General features: G+C 35.4%; 1 protein-coding gene across 2 annotated transcripts in view; it reads left to right on the forward strand.

Moving 5' to 3' along the window:
• The first annotated feature begins 5,943 nt into the window (after positions 1-5,943).
• The window catches only part of daam1a (dishevelled associated activator of morphogenesis 1a), a 63,561-nt gene continuing 51,634 nt past the window's right edge, over positions 5,944-17,870 (forward strand). Inside the window, exons 1-2 of one of the 2 annotated variants that reach the window (XM_051867505.1) lie at positions 6,035-6,052; positions 17,603-17,719. The gene's annotated coding sequence lies outside the window, so the exon portion shown is untranslated. Of the gene's footprint in view, positions 6,053-17,602; positions 17,720-17,870 lie in introns of both variants that reach the window. The other variant, XM_051867503.1, reaches the window with a different exon arrangement.

Here is a 17,870-nt window from a genome sequence, read left to right on the forward strand (position 1 = left end):
TCCAAACCCGTATGACTTTATTTCTTCCGTGTAAAAACAAATAGTCCCGGCGACTCATTTCCATATTTTATAAGGGTTTGAAACAACACAAGGGTAATCTTAAAGTGCCCCTATTATGGATTTTTGAAAATGACCTTTCATGTAGTGTGTAACATAGCTCTAAGTGTATGAAAACATCCTGCAGTTTTAAATCTGAAAGTGCACCGTATATATAGTGTTTGTCTCTCAAAAGTAAGAGTCGACTCTGAGTCAATTAAACGAGTCGTTTGTAAAACGAATCCCAAGCCACAGCAAAACATTAGCATATTGCCCGCCCACTTATTGCGCGCGCAGACGCCATGGAAAATTCATTTTTTCAATCATACCACAACAGTACAATCTTTTGTTGCGTTCCCGTCATTTTACTGACGACTGCTTCTCAAACCTCTGGGAGTTTAACGCAGGATTCACAGGATTAATTGATGTTTATATTTTCTAGCGATCAATCAAAATTTGTAGTTATGTTGTGTAACGTACACCCTAGTCTGTCTCCTGCTAACCGGCTAACTCACGTTTCTGTAGTTCTGCTATTCAGATGTGGGTCCAATATTGTCTAAAAATGTGTCGATTAATGCAGCTTGTCTGTCTTATTACTTGGAGTAATGATCAAGGATGGAGCACGACTTTTGTTTACAAAGTGTAATGCATTATCAGCTATTCACGTTTGTGCTCGGCTAACGTGGGAGTTTACAACATACAAAACAAACTGTTTTTTTTCCTCTGCATTTTTATTATTACAAGAGTGGAGCTCTATCTGTATTATAATAGGATGTTAAGATGCTAGTCCGTGCTAACTAGTTGAAGTATTCTCTCTGTAAACAGTAAACACTCATTGTAATGTCAAACAATGATATAGCCATTTTTCTTTCTTAATTATGACGAAAAAGTCACACATCTGGCCTAAATGTTTGGCATTCTGATACAGTTCCCACAGGTGCACCTACATAAAGTATAACAGTGACGCTGCTATCACGTTTTATAAATAAATAACTAAGGTGACACTTACCATATAGAAACGTCCTACTCCAGTCGTGATTGCGAATCAGTTTCTGGTTGATCGACTACTTCAGACGTTTCATCGTCGGACTCGGGCTCGAATTGATACGGTAAAATCGATGCTATCTTTTCTGTCCATACATTATGTCTTGCGAATTGATAGCTGTCATTTTTGGTGCACGCAGTAGACCAATCACAAAGGATTGGGACATCTGACCAATCAGAGCAGCGTAGGCTCACGGAAAGGAGCCGTTTAGAGAGACTGATTCATTGAACTGCTTCAAACGAATCGTTTACGAATCATTGAGAACTGAGGTGAAATTAAATGTATATTATGAGAAAACAAAAGTGTTTCTTGACCTTGCATGCATGTAAACCTGTTGTAGGAGACTCTCAAAACAATATTAGGAACCTTAAAAAAGGCATAATAGGGGCACTTTAAAGTAAACTATTGCCTTAACTTTTTGATAGAAAAGTTTTATTATATTTTTAATATTTATAATTTTAGAAAATGTTTCATATATACTACCAAAAGATTGGGGCCCACAAAGATTAAAAATAATAATAATAATAATACTTTAATTCATCAAAGACACATTAAGTTGATCAAAAGTGGCAGTAAAAACCTTTAAAATGTTAAAATAGATTTCTATTTCAAATAAATGCTGTATGCTTAAACTTTCTATTCATTTAAGAATCCTGATCAAATATGTATCGCGGTTTCCACAAAATATTAAGTACTTTTCAACACTGATAATTCTAAGAAATGTTTCTTGAGCAGCAAATCAGCATATTAGAATGATTTCTGAATGATTCTATACAATATTACTGTTTTACTGTATTTGTATTTCTGATCAAATAAATGTAGCATTGGTAAGCATAAGAGACTTATTTTAAAAACACTTCTTTCATGTTTGTTTTCAAAAAACATTACTGATTCCAAATTTTTGAATGATTGTGTATGATCTGTATCCTGGATTTCCTAATGAATTATGTTCAGGATCAGTAATTACAGTGTTAGTTTAAGGGTCGAACAGGCGTTATAGATAAGTCATGTAATCCAGATAGAGTCCTTTTGGCTTAAGCAGTTTTAAAGAGCTGGGTTTTTCTTTTTTAGCTGCTTATAGAAAGCACAGGCTCATTCCCATTAGTTCCTGCATGCTGAAGTAACAATATGCAGACCTGGGCTGCTTAAATATTTACACACCTCTAAAACTTTCAGCCCAGTCCTTAGAAGCGCTGTCCTCTATATACATTTAACAGACTGTCCTTCCAACCATGACAGCTCTAGTCTGGCATACTGACTCTAAGCTGAAGTGAAAGGAACAGCTTTGGCTTCTGAAAAGACATTTACTGACTGCCAAGACACTGAGGCATGTTGAAAGCCAAGTTAGGTGTCCTTAGCGAGTTTTCAGACTAAAGTTCTGTTGCCAAAATAGCTGAAAGCGAGATAGTGACAGTGTACAGTTGTAGCAGGGAGTGGAGACAGAAACAGTGGAACAAGATTTTTTTTTTTTTTTAAATAAAAATAGAAGTAAAAGATGTGGAAAGTGCATAGGGAATGATAACAGAGGGCCGCTGTGTACTTATAGTCGTCATAGTCACAACATCACAACGGTAATCATAGTTACTTCGAAGTTAATTAAGAATGTGAAAGCAATAGACCTTATTCTAGACTCAAGACACTACATGCTAGCAGGGTTAAAAAAATTGTTAACAATATTGTTATGAGATAGGCCTATTCTTATGAAACATTAGGGCTTTTCACACTTAAAATAGTTAACCCTGGGTCATTCTAAACCCTGTAAATGGAATACTGTGTTATCTTGCTTCACGTTGCACATTGCTCATAATTTACCTGGGGTTAACAATTGACCCTTCGCCGGGAGTTTGATTGGCAAGCGATTTAACCAATCATAACGCAGAATCCGCCATTTTGTCCGACAAAAAAGTCAGGAGTTAGAAAATTAACCTTGGTGGACTTGAACTTGAAAAATGGTGTGTATTTACGTCTTTCCGCATTTTAAACAACATTCCTTCTCATGTTCATTCATGTTTATTTGATGCTATAAATGAAGTAGTAGGAAGAGATGATCGGTTCACGAGCCGCTTGAGCTGAGGTGCTACAGCAGTCTGTCATGACACATTAAAGAGCCACAAAACGGTTTTTATTGTTCGAATTTCTTAAAAAAAATTACACAATTTGAAAGCTGGGACTTTGTTTAATATCATAAGTAACCTGCTCTGTCTTGTCTGTCGACGTGTTGTCAGTGTCCTCTTTGCTCTGCGGTGTATTTTACACTACGTGTGGCATGACAGCGCCATGGCTTGTCGGACAAAGCAACAGTAACTAAGGGGGGCGGGTCTTTGCGAAGGGTCAATTGGGCCTAATCCTGGGTATTTATAAAGTGCTGTTTCAAAAATTCCTAAACCATGCACTGTAAACCTGAATAAGTTGGCAAAACTCAAAAAATTAAGGCAATCAGTTGCCTCAAATTTTTTAAGTTAAGAAATTAAAAGTTTAAGTAAGCAGAACTGGTGAACAATGTGAATATTTTTATTAGTGTAAGCTTAGCTAGCTATAACAAGCTAATTTAATAATGCTATCTTGCTAATTTGCTAACATGTTAATGTCACGTTCAGTATTGTTTAGTTTAAGTGTGATTGGACTTTCAGTTTGTTTGTATCTGTCACATGTTCCTTTGTTCTGTTTCCCGCCATTTGTCTGTCTCCCCGGTTACCATCGTTATTAGTTCATCTGTGTCAGCTGTGTGTTAGTAGTTATCCTCATTATGTTCACTAAGTTGTACCTTCACCCTCAGTCTCTGTTTGATCTACGTTGTGTTAAATTGTGTTCACCCTGCCTGTTGCATTATTGTAATTAAACTTGGAGTATTTTGGATGGATTCATCTGTCTTCATCTTCCTGCCTGAGCACAGTGTTACAGTTAACAATAGCATGGTATTTGCACTTGCTGAATGAGTACAGCAATATAAAGCATTTTAATACTTGCTTTCAAACCAAGCCGCATGCACCACTTGATACCATCCAAAAACCCACATTAACAGAAACTCTTCTAAATTAGCATAAAAAAAACATTAATCACTACTAAATCTCCCACTTAACATTAATCTTGCACAAAAAACATTATATAACACTTAATTTTAGCATTTACTCTCCCTTTCGTGTGCCATGGGCAAAGCATGCTGGGAAATAGAAATTCCAGCCCAGTTTCTGTTAAACTTAATTTATCTAAATTAAAAGAAATAAGTTCATAAAACTCAAAACAATGAAACAGTTCAGTTTACTTAAAATATATCAGTTCTGTGAACTTGAAAGAAAAAGAAAGTGCTTAATACTCATAAAAGTTCATTTGACTGAACTAATTTGTTTAAGTTTGTCCTACTCAAACCAATTAATTATTTTGAACGTTAGGGTTTACAGTGTGGGTTAATGTTCTTATTTGCATATTTGTGGTGTCAGAGTCACTGATTGGACAAACTATATGTTTATATAAAGGTGTTTACATCTAGCATTGCGCATCCTCATTTTATATGTTGCCACCCGTAGGCCTATAAAGTCTATTTCGGACTATAAATGTAAGAATGGAATGGTATCTTTCTTCTTCTCTCCAATTGTGCTTCTCTCCATTTCCCCTCTCAAACGCTGAAACGATTTGTTCTCCTTATACAACGCGTGGCCAACACGCTATGTTTCGAATATATAATAACATATACACATGCTGTGTATTATTTCTGTGTCAACAATAATAATAATGATAATAATAATCAATTCAAGAATCAGACTCACTCTGGTGAGTCCTAATTTTTTGACTAACACTAATTCCTGGAAACAAATTAGAGCAGGCAGTATTTTTGGGAATTAAAATTTGATCATTGGTTAGTGTATCCCCATGGCCCAATCTCAATCACCAGCTGCTGCCATGCCTGTAATTCCACCAGACAGCCCACCATGTACAATTATTCCCATAATCCTGTGTAAGTCTGTCTGTGGCCTGCTTTTGCCTAAATAAATCCTATGGATCTCTTCCTTCAGTTGCTTTTAAGTGGAATGCATGCCACATTAAACCTCACGTGACATACTGTATACAGGAAGGCTGCTAATGGGACATAAATGTTTAATTGGTATTTCATACTAGTTCATGAAAAAAGTAAAATAAGTATTCTTCATATTTTATGTGTTATGATCTTTACATATTGACTCATTGCACTGCCATGCTTCTGATCATCATCTGACTTTACATTTTACTGAAAAAATACTTTCTAATTGCATGCATGGAATTAGAGTGGGATATTTATTCAGCCCTGGCAAATTTGTCTGAAATTTAAGATTTGCTTGCTAATTAGTGCTCATTATGTTAATGTTCTTGTAAGCTAATTTGATGTTTCTACTTAAATCAACCCTTGAAATTTGGCAAGACTTCCACTAATGAAATGCTTTCATCTATTATAACAGAAACTATTGTAGTGATTCAGAGTTATAGAATGGAAAAAAGCTTTGTGACCACACTGGGATTTCTAAAATCAGCACAGAAGGATTATGTTTGATCTTTGATTTAACATTTCAAATAAGATATATTAAAATTGTCTTATACTTTATAAATGTTAGTTAAATTATCAAATTATAGTTCATGTACAATATATAAATAAATGTAACTTAGTGTATAGAGTATATTAACATAGGCCTACATTAATTGACTTACAACCATCTATTTTTATCTGTTTATGAGCAATGCATGTCATTAATTAATTTTAAGTCTGTTTTAAATGTCCAAATGGTTTTTGTGGCTGTGGCGCTTTCCTTCACACAGAGTAGGCCTACTACATTTCCCATATAAACATGCGCAACTAACGGTTGCGCATGCGCAATAATTGTCAATCCTAAAGCCTAAAAGGGATGACGTCACCTGCCTGTTGGGTAGTGCTGTATTGTTACACCGGGGAATGAGGGCGCACGAGCTCAGAGCGTTTGCGGGGAGGATGGGACTGTTTACAAGGTAAGTTCTCAATCTCAAACGTCAAACTGACAGCTACATGACACGTCCAGAAAAACAAATAATATAAATACAGCCGACTTTGGACTTATTTTTAAGTGATTTGTCTTTAAAGGGTGGGACATAGAGATACGCGAAATCGGCGGTTCAATGGACGAATGATTCTCGTCTGATTTATAAATCAATTTGTTTTCAGTTTCAGTACACTTGTTTGCATTCAGACGCTGCCTGTTTGTAATTATTTAACTACTTTGATCTAGTTCACTTTAAAAAGTGCACTTTGTACAATGTTTGTCTTACCAACTCATGACAGTTTGATTCAATTTTGCCATTTAAAACTCCTTTACACGCAAGATATACTTCAGTTTAGTTCAGACAGTATTTGTCACCGTTTTTCCAGCTGTTCTAGTTCATGAAGGACAAAGGAAAGTTAATGATTAAGCAAATGAAAATCTGCTTTTCATGAACTGCAGAAGAAATGTTGAAGGTTTCTTTGGTGTGAGTTGTGTTAGGATAATGAAATGTTTTACTAAGTAAAACCCACAGATAAAACATTAGGAGAAAGATATTGTTCATTCACAACACAGCAGAAGTATAGTGATTGTTAGTACACTAACTTGTGGTCTGGACAGAGTATGTATTGGTTTTTAGCACATTTGCTATAATGTTTCCTGTAATAAGCTTTGATACTGTGGTTGTTGTGACTTGTATAACTGAGGACAAAACTGAGGCTACGATATTTTTTCAAATAATATCCGATCCAGTTTTGTGACATTAAGTTAGATTTGAGGCCATGTAATATGTTTGTGTGCTCCAAAAAATGAACTAAATTAACATTTAAACCTAACTACTTTTCCAAAATATCGATCATATCCAATTTTTTTGTTCAGTTAAATCCTCTCCCTGATTCCACCTGCCTGTAGCTACTACAGCCCTTTAATATGTTCTTCAGAAAAACTTCCTTTTTTTCCAAAAGTAGGTATGTAAATCTGGCAAAGACTGCTTGTCAAGCTATCTTTCGCATTACATGCAGTAGCTTTACCAAAAAGATCTTGGACTGATAGGCAGCTGTGTGTGAGGTCTGTTTTCTGATTGTTTGGATGAATAAAATATTGCTCCTGGGACTTGTGTGGTATTATTTTCTCCTTTGTCATTAATTTTACACAAAGTGGAACGATTACGTCTGCACGCGATTCACCTCAGCATTTTAAATTATTGCAATAACAAGCAGTTATAGCATTCTTCTGTGATCAAGCTCACAAGCACAGACTTGCAGTGACAATGTAAGTATTAAAGATGCGACTGAAATTGCTGCTCGCTCATGGATGTAATGCAGGTTCGCTCACATTGAAAATCATTGCCACATTCCTTTTATATCCGCGACTGCTCATCCAGGGCCGTCTGACCTTATTAATTTGTTGCACCGTGCAGTGTTCAGCGTCTCTCGTTTAGTCACACCTCTAGTACTTAACATGCTGGGCGATAAGCCAAATCCCTCCAGCAGGGCCCAGAATTCCTGCCTGCAGTCCCAGCACTTTTTTTTTGGGAGAGGGTTGATGGTTTATGTGAAGGGTGTGTGAGCATGTATGTGGTCGTGCACAGCAACGAGAGTTTGTTTTGCCTAATTGGGGAGGCTGGTAGAGATGCTGACATTAGACGTGTGGGAGATGTCTTTAATTACAGAGGTGAGGTCACATTGACACATCTTCAGTATCTCAGGGCTAGAGAATGTCAAAATAGTGCCAAGATGTGATACCGGGACTTCTTTCAGAGTGCAACCGATACCAGACGGAAGACTCCACCCTCCTATGGGCTCTGCCTCTGTCTGAGCTAATCTGTTTTTTTTTAGGTTTTAAGTGCTGTTTATGTGTAGTTTCTGTGACTCTTTGAATACGTAATGTATGATGAAATATGTTGTAAATAGAAAGATGTGTAATGTGTGTTTTTTTTTTGGGATTTGGAGCTGGTTTACTTTTGCTGTGCATACAGAATTGAAAGTAAGAGAAGGACAAGTTTGTTTGGATATTCTGGTCTGATAATCACATGCGCATGTTTCTTTGACAAGAGAGAGAAATTGTAATCTAGTTTCAAGTTTAAAGACAACACCTAAAACCCTCAGTCCATGACAACCTCTCTGCTGTATCCATGGCAACAGAGATGTCTTTAAAGCACTGTCAGGGATGTCTCTTGTTTGCCTAAAGTGCTATGTTGTACACCTTTGTTTTGTTTTGTTTTGTTTTTTATTCCAGTTTGATGTTCTTAGTTTGCCATATCTACAGTAGGCAACTTTAAAAGATAGAAAGATAAACCTGTCGAGAAAATGTCTGGGTCATATTTTACTTCAAAATCAAAAGAAATGTTATTTATTCTTTTATTTATTTTATTTAAAGAAAATATATCTTGTTTTTAGGTATTGTGACATGCAAAACATTGCAAAAAAAAAAAAATATATATATATAATATGATATAATAGATATATATTATAATTTTATATAATCAATGATGATTTTAATAAAATTATTATAATGATAATTTATGCAATACAATACGCTCGCAATATTCTAATCAATTTGCTTATTTTATAATAACAATAATTTATATATTGAATTATTTAATGTAATATAATTTGTTGATTTATACAATTCCATCCATCCATCCATCCATTAAAATCAAATATAAAATATATAATCAAATATAAAATAAAAATCAAAAATATAAAATAAAATCAAATATAAAATAAAACAAAAATATAATATCAAATATCAAATCAAATATCAAATATCAAATCAAATATCAAATATAAAAAATATAAAATATAATCAAAAATATAAAATCAAATATAAAACATAAAATCAAATATAAAATAAAAATCAAAAATATAAAATATAACCAAAAATATAAAATCAAATATAAAATATAAAATCAAATATAAAATATAAAATCAAATATAAAACATAAAATCAATATAAAATAAAAATCAAAAATATAAAATCAAATATAAAATATAAAATCAAATAGAAAATAGAAAACAAAATCAAATATAAAACATAAAATCAAATATAAAAAATATATAATCAAAAATATAAAATCAAATATAGCATAAAATCAAATATAAAATATAAAATCAAATATAAAAAATGACAATTTAAAAAACATATATAAATAAAATATGAAATAATACATTTAATTTTGTTTTTGATTTTCAGTCATTTCAGTTTCATTATGAACATTTTATATGATCATTGTAAAGACGCATACTGTTTTTCTCTTTTGATCTGTTTTTTATCAATGGTGGGATGCTTGTCTTCTAGTACTGGTGCCAGCCTCTTCTTCATCGGGTTGTATTTGAGATTGTACTGCACTGCAAAAGCTTGCGGAAGGAGTCGTGTGAGTGATTGAGTGTGTATGTGTGTGGATGTGGATGTGCCTCTGGGTTTGTGTGCCTTGGATAAAGGAGGTGTTCTGGGAGGCCTATCCCAGCTCTGTCCAGTGTAGTGGAACAAAAGCCCAGTGTAGCTGTTTAAATTTGCCATTCTCTCCTGGATAAAGCTCGGACAATGCTCTGATCTCATGTTATTCATATTACGGTCTTGCTTGGCACCCCAGTGCTCCAAAAAGCATTGCACCTCTAACCACCCAGAGGCAGGAGGCTCTCAGCATGGGCAGGGGACACAAATACCATTGAGCTGATCTGTCCTTTCAGGTTCCTGTAGTGTCCATCATTGCCACAGCCCATTGCAACCTGTTGCAACATACAGCTGACGCAAAAGAGCCCTAGTGGCATTCCTTAATGGAGATCGACTAAAGGTTTGCTTCTTTGACTCATCTTAGTTACACCATTCTACTTTGACAGTGCAGTTGTGCTTGACTTGTATTCATGAAGGTTTCTTGCTGTATAAGTATACCCAGATCTAGACTTTGAGCTTGACGGTAGGTGGAAAGGTGCCAGTTTAGATGAACAAAATCCAAAGCCATTTCCAAATGTGGTAAAAAATTGCAAGAGTGTATCTAATGTTTACACGGGACAGGTGTGAAACATACACTGTTTTTTTTTTTAGATTTAACATAGATTTTTATCCAAAGCCAGGGGTTTTCAAACGTTTTGATGCCACAAACCCTCAAATATCATGATCCCCTTGAGAAGGACTAAAATATCTTTAAATATGCAGCTTTATATTTTTATGTATAAAGTATCATTAATATTTTATTTTATTTTATTTTTAATCATCTGTGGAAGTAGCCATAAGTGAGAGAGATTTTTTTTTTTTTTTTCTCTTCCTTTTCTTGTTTGATCCATTGTAGGAGAAGCCGGAAGTTAGAGATTTTATTTTATTTTATTTTATTGTTAATCATCTGTGGAAGTAGCCAAAAGTGAGAGATTTTTTTCTTTCTTTCCTTTTTATCTTTCTTTTCTTGTTTGATCCATTTATTTTATTTTATTTTATTATTTTATTTTATTTTATTGTTAATCATCTGTGGAAGTAGCCAAAAGTGAGAGAGAATTTTTTTTTTTTCTTTCTTTCTTTTTCTCTTCCTTTTCTTGTTTGATCCATTGTAGGAGAAGCTGGAAGTTAGAGATTTTATTTTATTTTATTTTATTATTTTATTTTGCTGTCTTTCTCTAGCTTGAAACCCTATGTCCTCAGTGACACATGGGAAGGCGTGACAGTGCTTCTGCATGGAGTGGGTTTTAAGTGATGGATTCGCCAGATGGAGAAGGTGGTGGCCAGCAGCCATTGTCCATTGAATCCACATCAGAGGCTCAAGTAATGTACCAAAGCAGCAGAAACGGTGTAGCCTTGAACTCCTCTTGCACCAGGAAGACAGGCCGACATTTAATACGCTTGGGGATTGAAACAAAGATGTTTTGGAGGTCATTGTATTCAAGAGCTGAGGGCGCTAGCTAGCATTGCAGAAGGGAATGCCTGCGACCTGCCAGCTTTAACTAAACATTTCAGTGGGCCATGAAATGTGTGCAAATGTGGGTTTAACTTAAGTGGAAATGCAAGTTCCCAACAAGACCGCTGAGGCTGAAAATGCAATCAAGTCTAAAGGTCTCTAATTGGCTCTGGATTGGTGCCGGCACATGCGGTAGGGTGTTTCCAAACAGTAGCCAGTGGCAATGTGATTCTCGGGGGGAATTTTATTGCCCTTTTTGTTACCAGGGTGAACCAGAATGCTTCTTCTGGTTTGGCAACAACTAGAAGCCCTTCGGGCACACATTAGAGCAATAATGGTGGGGAAAACTGACTACATTTATCCTGCGGCGTGGAAGAAAGGCCACAGAGCTCTCAGCTCCATCCCCTAGACTACGGACAAAAGCAAGACTGTTTGTGCCACCAGTCTTGCCAGAACTATTTCTGAAAAAAATGAACTATTTATTCACTCTCTGCTATATTTAATGAGGCCGATAATAGTTGCGGTAGTGTTAGGGAATGCTAGGTCATGTCTCGGACTTAATTATTTCCATGTTAGCTACCACTAGCTGTCAGAATGAATGGTTAAATGGTGCTTGTCAACACTGGCTGTCATATGCAGCTATATGTTTAAGTACAAATAAATCACAGCTTGTTTCTTAAGGGCGAGGCTCTGAGTCGTCACGCCTTGAATTCATCCGCCTGTGTGTGACACACCTACTGCATAATGGAAAAAAAAAATGATTTCATGGACCCAAAACATTGACTTTATTGTCTATTTAAACATTATAGACACTTTGAATAAATTCCACCCTTTTTTACATTAAAACAGAAAGCTCAGATTGTTTTGAACTGCTGTGGATTAGATTTGGTTCGTATCAAATAAAGAAGACAGGACACTGTGTCCGATTTGGACTGGCTGCTGTGTTTTCAACAGCTTTCTGGCACACTTTACTATTAGAATTTGACTTTGTCTGTTTGGACAGTGACTTTGTGCTTCTATTTTGAAGAAACAGGATATCCCTTCTTTTATGGCCACAAAAGAGGTTTCTGCTGTGTAATGAGTGGGTGTATTGATACGACTCTTGTGTAAGTGAAATGAGTGATTTCTGCTGGCCTTTTGTAACCTTCATACTTTTTCTGTGCATCCAGTCCTGATTTATTAGAGCCAGGCGTTTATCCATTCCATCGTAAGAGGTTTTTGGCCAAAGCAAAAGTTTCTATTTCTTCACTTTGTTACAGTATTTTGAAAAGAGCAGGGGATAATCTGGGTAAAGGTCAGTGGTGGGTGGTGGAAAAGCCCTCCGCAGATAGTGTGTGGTCATACTTTAAACACTTTCCCATAGGCCCATGGGTTTACATGATGCACATCCTGTCATCAGGCACACCCACTTCCCACACCCGTCGCTTTACCTGACAGTCTAAGGGTGTGAGAAATCCCTCAGAGAGGATACGGCTGTATTTTCTGAATGTTTACTCAAGACACGCCTCACAACCTGAAGAATCAGATCTGGTTCTTATCATACTTGAGTTTGTATCTGATTAAATGCTTTGCATTTTGTGCTGCACTGATTGAAGAAAGAAAGTAAAAATATTGAAATGGTGTCCTCGTTTCACAGTGCTAGTGTTCAGATATGTTGAGGCATAATTAACAGGATAGTTAACCCAAAAATGAAATTTCTGTCATCATATACTCACCCTCAAGTTGTTCTAAACCTGTACGAGTTTCTTTGTTCTGTTGAACACAAAAGAAGATATTTTAAATCAATGTTGGTAACCAAGCAGTTGCTGGTCCCCATTGACTGCCATAGTATGAAAAAAAAAAAAAAAAAAAAAATACTATGGCAGTCAATGGGGACCAGAAACTGTTTGGTTACCAACATTCTTTTAAAATATCTTCTTTTGTGTTCAACAGAACAAAGAAACTCGTACAGGTTTAGAACAACTTTAGTCACTCAAAATTTTCATTTTTGAGTGACTAAAGTCCACTACGGTTTGCCTTTAGAAGAAAGATGTGGAATTCTGTGGAAATTGCACTAGGGATGCACCGATCCGCCTTTTTCGCTTCCGATACCGATTCCGATACCTGGGATTCAGTATCGGCCGATACGATATTCAAGTAATAATTCAAGTAAGAATTATTTATTAAATAATTGTGCATCAGTGCAACAACTGTAAATAAACCAATAGCTTCACTAGCTCAGTAGACATTAAAAATAAACAGTCCAGCCGATTCCTTCACCCATGACTCATGGCTTGTTTTTCATGAATGTTTGAGTCATACATTACATAAACTAAATATATTTGTATATAAATATAGGCTATACAATAAAATTAAAAGACATTTCTTTTAAATTTATAGCGGAGTTTTTTTTTAATGAGGCAGCAACATATGAATGCTATTAACATTAATGCAAAAAAAAAAAAAAAAAATGCTATTAACAATCTTTCATTGCGCAAAAGTAAGTATATAATATGAATGGCTCCCATACAGAGCAGCACAAAGCGCTTATGCGCATCCCGTGTGCAGAATGATGCGCTTGAAGCAACATGGAGTCACAGCGCGCAGCAGCAGCGCTCCGCAGTGAAAAGTTCAAAGCACAAAGTGAAGATATATTAATGCGTATTGTATTACCGGTATCGTTGTCTACAGATGAAGTATAATAATAGAAACATTGATTCATCTTGGAGAGAGTTTCATTGTGTTGACTGTTGTAACCGAACGCAACACGCAGTTTGAAAGCTGAATTGAGAATGACTGACAGCCGCAGCGGAGGGAGGCATTTACGTGAACTTTAATTTAACGACTTAAATATTTATCTGTACCTCAAATTAAACTATGGAATGGCTTCAGAACACTTGGAATATAGTGCACATAAACTTAATAGTGCTTTTTAATGCTTTTGTGCCTTTTGTGGAGCTTAACAATAACACAGAATAGTACACGCACAATATCGGATTTGGATCGGTCCCATCTGGCCGATACCCGATCCGGCAAAAATGGCAGTATCGGAGCCGATACCCGATCTGAATATCGGATCGGTGCATCCCTAATTAGCATCCTTAATCATGAATGCATTTCTGAAATTTATGGGAACAGTCAATTTATTTGAAAAAAAAAAAAAAAAAAAAAAAAAAAAAAAAAAAAAAAAATATATATATATATATATATATATATATATATATATAAATATATTAAAATAATATTTTATTTTATATTTTTTATTTTGCCATGATTAAAGACTTGATGCAGATATAGCAACAAAAATATTTACAGTGAACAAATTACAGTGATTGCAAGAAGAGCATGTAAACACCTTTATAAAACCTGGCAATTTCAAAATCTCCCAAAAATGAAAATTACCCCATAATTTACTCACCCTCAAGCCATCCTAGGTGTGTGACTTTCTTCTTTCAGCCAAACACAATCAGAGTTATATTAAAAATATCCTGGCTCTTCCAAGCTTTACAATGGGAGTGAATAGAGGATGAGATTTTGAAGCCCAAAAAAGGGCATCCATCGATCATAAAACATACTCCACGTGGCTCTGGGGAGTTAATAAAGGCCTTCTGAAGCGAATTGATGCATTTGTGTAAGACAAATATCCTTATTTAAAACTTTATGAAGTAAAATAACGAGCTTCTGGCGTGACAGCCATACTCATTCAACTTGCATCTTAAAAGCTTTAACTTCCGCGTAATGGCATACGTAATATATATATTTTTTTTAATCAAAATGTTACACACAACAATGATGTCATTGTAATATTGCATTCTGAATTGCAAATGGTCTTACATTTATTTGCATACTGAATGTCATCTACACTGCAAAGGATCAATAATGTGTTTATTCTCGTCAAAGACTTTATATATAGAAAGACGGTGTACTCGTATTATTATGAATGGGAGAAAGTGCAATGCACAATATGGCGGAATAAGTCCCCCCTTCTAAATAAGAGCCAGTCACCGATTGGTAAAGTCATCACGTCACTGCAGCTGCCTTTAGAAACTCTCCGGTTCTTATAGAAACAGTCAGATGTGCGCTTCCTTTAGAAACGCGTGCTTAGGACTGCGCATGCGCATTAGCTTGATCTGTTTGATGTTTCCCTGTTCAAAGAGATAGGAGCTGCATGCCAGAGAGGCATTTCAAAGATGGCCGCCGAGTGAAATGAGTTGTCATAAAGGGACTTTGTTCTCGTGCACAACTGACCGAAAACAAGATGCGTCTCCGTAGCATTTCAACCAAAGCAAAACCAAAAACTTACCCAAAACTTTAACTTTTTTTTTTTTGTTGCCTTGCAAGCACTGCTGTTTCCATCATGAAATGTAATTTTAGTTAGGAGAAATATTCCAATACATAACCAAGAGATATTGCAATTAGATATTCTATTAAAAATGTTCATGTTAACAAAATTGGCGTAGACTCTGACCTCAGATGGTAGCTGTTGTTGTGCTGATGCAGTGAAGTGAATCTATCTGTCCACTCCACTGATGCAAAAGAGCAAAGTTCATGATCAATAATTGCTGTTGACAGACATAGATCCCCATTAGCACTACCCACACTTCCTGCCAATGACCCTAACCTGACCTCTGTGACCTGTGCTCAGCACAGAAGAGGAAAGAGCCAGATACACTCTGGTTCGTGTCCTTTAAACAGAGGTAATTTGATCTGCTCTTGGAAACCAAGGCTTTCATTATTGCTTCCAAGTGGTATTTTGGGAAAATAATGGCATTTCATATCTGAAGCAGATTGCTCAAGTAAGGCAACCAGACACTGTGTACGTGTTTTTGTGTCTGTGTACAAGAGCACAGCTGATTGGTTGATGGAGATCAATGGAGTGACGTGAATTAGTGATTAATCAGTCACTGGAGTGATATGGGCTGATGCTGACTGTCTGCTGTGTGAGTGTCAGACAACAGTTTAAGTCAACATGACATTAAAACCTTGTTGACTTTTTTAATACATGTTCCTGGTCTTATTGTGCATGATTATAGTATTATTATTCCAAAGAAATTTTTTTTGGTCTTCATAGCCTTTAATCAAAATGTAATAACTTGTTCAGTCTCTGAAAGTGTCGGCGTTAGACAATGTCAACAACCAATATTAACAGTAAATTCTCATCCAGGTCTGGCTCCATTCTGGTATTGAACACTTACTTTTCACAATTTAATCAATCCAGTTTAACGCAAAAATGTAATTATAGATGTAAAGTTAGTTGCCGTGCCATGTTGAATTGAACATGTTTTTTTTTAAACTCATAACAAAAAAGTATTAAGATTTATTCATAGTCTATGCAAACAGTATTTCCAGTATTCCGCCAGATAGGATTTGCATGATATGCCTGAAAGCTGGGTAGTTCTTTGCTACAAAAGGTCAGAACCAAAAAATGGAAATAATCGCTAACATTTCTGCAGTAAAGATGTTCTGTGACAGCTGTTCAGCTTTTTAATCGTCCTTTCCAGCTTTGTTTCTAAGTTAAAGGTTTGTAAACTGGAGTTAATAGACAGAAGGCATTCAGAATTATGATAATTTCAAGTCTCACATAATCTGCTTTAACTTGTTTACTATCTTCACTGAACCCACTTTAACAAAATCAGGCTTTATTTGCAGGCATGTAGAGAAAGCTAGTAAAGAAAACATCTTTATTTGTGAGGATTAGTGAATTGTTGCCAGTGAAAAACAGTTTAATATGTTTATAAAGGGTTTAAGCAGTTTTAGATTTTCATGTTTTCCAAAGAAAACTCATGGTGCTTGTTTATGCAAAACTTGCCGACACAATGCTAGTGTGCTGCTGTGTGGTTTCTAAGGTGTTCTGTGTTTTCTGTGTGGTTGCTAGGATGGTTTTCTGTTAACCCGAGTCAAAAGACCCCACAAGTCTTTAAGATATTCATGTTAATAGTATTGTTTTTCTCATTTTATGGCCACTTATTGAAAATTCTAAGTCTAATTGCTTAGAAAAATAATAGCACACCTCCTCCCCAGTAAACCTCATGATTTGAGGTACAGTGATCGTGACAGTTGCCTTAGCTACAGTGTTATTTTAGTATCATTTATATACTATTATAGTATTCATATTTAGAATTAGCTTTTATTTTTTAGATTTTAATTTTAATTTTAGTAAATTTCTTGTGCATTTGTCTTTCATTTTTGTTTTTTAGCCTTTTAGCTGTCATTTTTAGTAATTTTAGTACTTCAACATAAACCTAAATTTATTTAATTTTCATTTAAAGGGATAGTTCACCCAAAAATGAAAATTTGATGTTTATCTGCTTACCCCTTGGGCATCCAAGATGTAGGTGACTTTATTTCTTCAGTAGAACACAAATGATGATTTTTAACTCCAACCGTTGCGGTCTGTCAGTCGTCTAATGCTTGTCAATGGGAACTCCATCTATAAGAGTCAAAAAAACATGCACAGACAAATCCAAATTAAACCCTGTGGCTCGTGACGACACATTGACACAGATGCTCAAGGCAGTTGGACATAGTGGTGTTTTAGAGGTGAAAAATGATATAAATACTGTTCGGTTTCTCGCACAAACCGATCGTTTCGTGTCGTAGGACATCAATGTGTCGTCACGAGCCACAGGGTTTAATTTGGATTTGTTTGTGCATGTTTTTTTTTTACTCTTATAGATGGAGTTCCCATTGATAAGCATTATACGACTGACAGACCGCAACGGTTGGAGTTAAAAATCATCATTTTTGTTCTACTGAAGAAACAAAGTCACCTACATCTTGGATGCCCTGGGGGTAAGCAGATAAACATCAAATTTTCATTTTTGGGTGAACTATCCCTTTAAGTTAATTATTATTTTTTTTTTTTAATCTAATATTTATATTTTATGTAATTCCAGCCTAATTTTAATTTTTTTTTTAAACAGTTTTAGTTAATAATAGCAAT

Source organism: Ctenopharyngodon idella, chromosome 17 (genome assembly GCF_019924925.1).
Source record: "Ctenopharyngodon idella isolate HZGC_01 chromosome 17, HZGC01, whole genome shotgun sequence".
In the NCBI taxonomy this organism is placed as follows: Eukaryota; Metazoa; Chordata; class Actinopteri; order Cypriniformes; family Xenocyprididae; genus Ctenopharyngodon; species Ctenopharyngodon idella.